The sequence below is a fragment of the Labeo rohita genome, chromosome 19, assembly GCF_022985175.1.
Source record: "Labeo rohita strain BAU-BD-2019 chromosome 19, IGBB_LRoh.1.0, whole genome shotgun sequence".
NCBI classification, from domain to species: Eukaryota; Metazoa; Chordata; class Actinopteri; order Cypriniformes; family Cyprinidae; genus Labeo; species Labeo rohita.
Genome location: NC_066887.1, coordinates 29566587 through 29571145, shown reverse-complemented (window position 1 = coordinate 29571145; position 4559 = coordinate 29566587). Strand labels below are relative to the sequence as shown.

General features: G+C 28.2%; 1 long non-coding RNA gene across 1 annotated transcript in view; it reads left to right on the top strand.

Moving 5' to 3' along the window:
• LOC127181363 (uncharacterized) overlaps window positions 1–4559 on the top strand; it is a 31197-nt gene that overhangs the window by 22571 nt on the left and 4067 nt on the right. The window lies entirely within an intron of this gene.

Sequence of the window (4559 nt, the reverse complement as noted above, 5' to 3'; positions counted from 1 at the left end):
CTTATATCAGCCGGGAGGAGAAAGAGAGGCGGAGCTCAGAGAGAGGATGGCACACTCGTGTGTTTTTAGGGGGGTGTGCTGACGTTGATTTCTAATCAGAAAAAAAAAAAGATAATCTCATCCAGCTGGCTGAGCCTCTTTTGGCCTCTATTTGTGAATAGGAGATTAATAGAGAGCGAGAGAAATATACAGAGAGGGCAATAATTCATGTCAGCAACCAATTTCAATGTATACTTTAGTTTTACACATCTAAATAGCCGTGTTGATGTTGAAAATCATTAGGAGTGACACTGATTTGATGCTTAGTACAACATCAATAACTTGTCCAACTACAGTGGCTCTGATTTAAAGGGATAGTTCACCCAAAAATGAAAATCCTGTCATATTTAGTCATCCTCATGTCAGTCTAAAACTGTTCGACTTGTTTTCTTTATTCTGTGTAACACAAAAGATGATTATATTGTGAAAGTGACTCATTTTTTTGGACCACTATATGTATAAAATGCATCTTAAACACTTTACAAACAATGTTTGGTGAGTATAAATGATGGTTTTCAGACAAAAATTTAACATCTGGGAACATTCAATGTTGTTACTGTAAACTAAAACTAATAAAAACATTTTTTGTCAATCTAAATAAAGCGTAAATAAAAGCTAAATATTAAATAAAAGTCTTAAAAGCCAGAAATATTGCTTTGAAATCTAACTGAAATAAGTTTTGAGTAGTATTAAAACTGACATAAAACAAAAACAAAAAAATAATAATAGGGGATAAATATATAGAAATATAGAAAAAACTAATAAAATGACAAAAGCGCATAAAATTGAAAATATAAAATTAAAGGCTTGTTAAAAATAATATTTAATTTTTTTTTTACATTTTTATTTTTATTTAAAATAGCATAAATAAAATACTGTTATATTAAAACATTTGCAATTTTTCTAAAAACTTTTTTTTAATTAATTACTTTTGCAAGTTTATTTATTTAAAAACGAATAAATAAAACATCATACATAGAATAGCTTAGACAAGTTATACTCTTGTATTTTTGGTACTGAAATACGTTTTGAGTAGTAAAATTACTAAAACTGACATAAAACAGAAATAAAAAACAATAATAATAGGGGATAAATATACAGAAATATAGAAAAAACAAAAAAAAAATGACAAAAGCACATAACAAAATTGCTAAAATTACATTAAAATGAAAGCCGAAAATATAAAGTTAAAGGCTTGTTAAAAATAATATTCAATAATATATTTTTTTTACATTTTTATTTAACATAGCATAAATAAAATAGTTATATTAAAACATTTGCATTTAAAAAAAAAACAAAAAAAAAAAAAAAAAAAACCCTTTTTTTTTAAATTAACTAATTACTTTTGCAAGTTTATTTATTTAAAAACTAATAAATAAAACATCACACATAGAATAGCATAGATAAGTTATACACTTGTATTTTTGGTACTTTTTTGTTATTTCCATTATTCTCATTAGATTATCATTCATGTCACATAGAAATAAAAAAATAACAGAAAAAAAAGACTTCCGGTTCATTATGCACTATAGGGAAATAAGGAGAACAATAACAACGTGCAGTAAACGGTAAAACAGCGTGTTCATAATTAAGATAATACATTAAAACAACATGGTAAAGCACCAATTTGCAATATCAAGCAGTGAAAACGAGCTGTTTTGTATATACAGCTAAAAATAGATGGATGTGATGACACCGGAAGCCACACCAATCAAATTTACAAATGGCAAATTTACAAATGGCTGCGCCCACTCTTACAGGAAAAATAAGGTGGATAACATATGAATTAAATACTAAACAACACTGGACGTCAAGCATCTGAAGCAACACATGAATGATTTTGTGATGCAAATGCACACCTGGAGCTAGTTGCATAAATATAGCCATCATTATGTTAAAACAGTGCCTTACGAACTATAATATGACTAACTAGCTGTTAGCCAAGGGGTAATCAGTCTTAGTCAAGGTATAATCAGATTTTCCTATATCAAATTAGGCCAAATCTACGTCTTTATGTAGTCTGACTTACAAAATTGTGAACGGCCTTAAACAATATATTAAGTCTTTCTTTTAAAAATAATAATAAAACAAACCTTTGCAAGTCCAAAAGTTATACAAACTTTTTAGCAGGAGAAGATCATCTGTTATTGTTGACTTTCTAGTGCACTGCACAGAAGACTGACTAGCGACACCTAGTGGATAAAAGGTTCATTTTGGGAGACGAATGAAAACACCAAAACATTTTAGACAGTGAATAAAATTTTACCTGTTAAAATGAGGATGAGTGGGTAAACTGCACTGAAGAAAACATCCAGGTCACATATGCGTTTAACATTCTGTCTGAGATAAACTAACAAACATTATTTAGTGCTCAAACCATCAAATAAATCAAAAAGTTTCCACCTTGCTCGTCTGGTCTATCTCAGCATGAGTTTTCATGTGAGAGCTGAAACGGACCAAAAATAGGAACTAAAAATGGCTTTAAAACTAAAACTGTCATATGCAACTTCAGACCTGCTTCCAATCTCTCTTTTCTCAGAGTGAACGATACAAGTGAAACTCATTTTATAGTAGTATCTATGTGAAACATTAACAGAATATTATATATATTTAAAAAAACATACACTACTGTTTAGAAGTTTGAGATCAGTAAGATGTTTTTTCTGCTTATCAAGGCTGCATTTATTTGATCAAAAATACAGACAAATCAGAAATATTGTGAAATATTATTTCAATTTAAAATAGTTGTTTTCTATTTTTGTATACTTAAAATAGATTTCATTCCTTTGATGCAAAGCTGAATTTCTGATTTATGATACATTTTGGAAATAGTTGTGCTGCTTAATATTTATTTTGGAACCTCTGATACTTTTTTCAGGATTCTTTGATGAATAAAATGTTAAAAAGAACAGCATTTATTCAAAATAGAAAAAAATTGTAACAAAATATACTACTGTTCAAAGTTTGTGGTCAGTAATTTTCTTTCTTTCTTTGAAAGAAATTAATACTTTTATTCAGCAAGGAGATGTTAAATTGATAAAAAGTGATAGTAAAGACTTATATTGTTAGAATTTTTTTTTTTTTTGAATAAATGCTGTTCTTTTTAACTTTATTCATCAAAGAATCCTGAAAAAAAGTTCACAGGTTTCAAAAAACAATTAAGCAGCACAACTGTTTCCAACATTGATAATAAATCAGCATATCAGAATGATTTCTGAAGGATCATGTGACACTAAAGACTGGAGTTATGGCTGATGAAAATTCAGTGTTGCTTCACAGAGATAAATTATATTTTAAAGTATATTAAAATATAAAAATAAAATTTCATATTATTACTATTTTTTTAATCAAATAAATTAAACTTTGATGAGCATAAGAGATTTATACATTGTTACAAAAGATTCCAAATTCCAAAAAATGCTGTTCTTTTGAATGTTTTATTCATCAAAGAATCCTGAAAAAAAAAAAAAAAAAAAAAAAAAAAAAAAAAAAAAATCAGTTTCTGATTTTAATTGATGATAGTAAGAAAAGTTTCTTGAGCATTTCTGAAGGATTGTGTGAGACTGAAGACTGGATTAATGATGCTGAAAATTCAGCTTTGCATCACAGGAATAAATTAATAGTAAAAATATATCCAAATAAAACATTTTCAATTTTAATAATATTTCAGCTTTTACTGAATTTTCTTGAGCATTTCTGAAGGATCATGTGACACTGAAGACTGGAGTAATGATGCTGAAAATTAAGCTTTGATCACAGGAATAAATTAGTAAAATATATCCAAATAGAAAATTGAAAACGGTAAAAATAATTTAACTTTTACTGAATTTTGATCAAATAAATGCTGCCTTAGTGAGCATAATGGACTTCACTAAAAAAACAAAAAACAAAAAAAAAAATATTATTTATTTTTTATTATTATTTAAATAATAATTTATTTAATTTTATTACATCTTAATGACAACTATTTTGAACAGCATTTTAGCTGTACCAAGCTCAATTAAGGTACACATTTAATAAAATAAATTTCAGAGCTCTGTACTCAACATTTTCAGACTGAAGCAAATACCAAAAAAGTGCAACAATTTTCATTGCTTTCCCATGTACATTTTTCCAAATCCTTAATTCCAGTGGGAACAAACCAGAAAATTCAATATCTAATGACCATGTCTGCAGCTGTGTACCACTCAGGCTGGCTAACTTGTGTTTTTTTATTTTATGCTGCATTCTGCAGATGGTTGAACACACAAATTTTCTCACTCACATATTTATGCAGCATTTGCTCACAGATGAAATCTGACAAGTGCACGTCTCGACCTTCCCAAATCCCTCGATTTGAGCCATGCTGTTAGCAGCACTCAACGCCAGTGTCCTAAATCTCCATTTGGCATCTATGAGAAACTGCCTGAAAGAACAAGAAAAAAGCTTTTTGATTAAAATAAACTCCTTTGCATTAAACTTTTAAGGCATGCATGTTTTGTTACTATTATTACTTTATTATAACACTCAACAGCAATCAG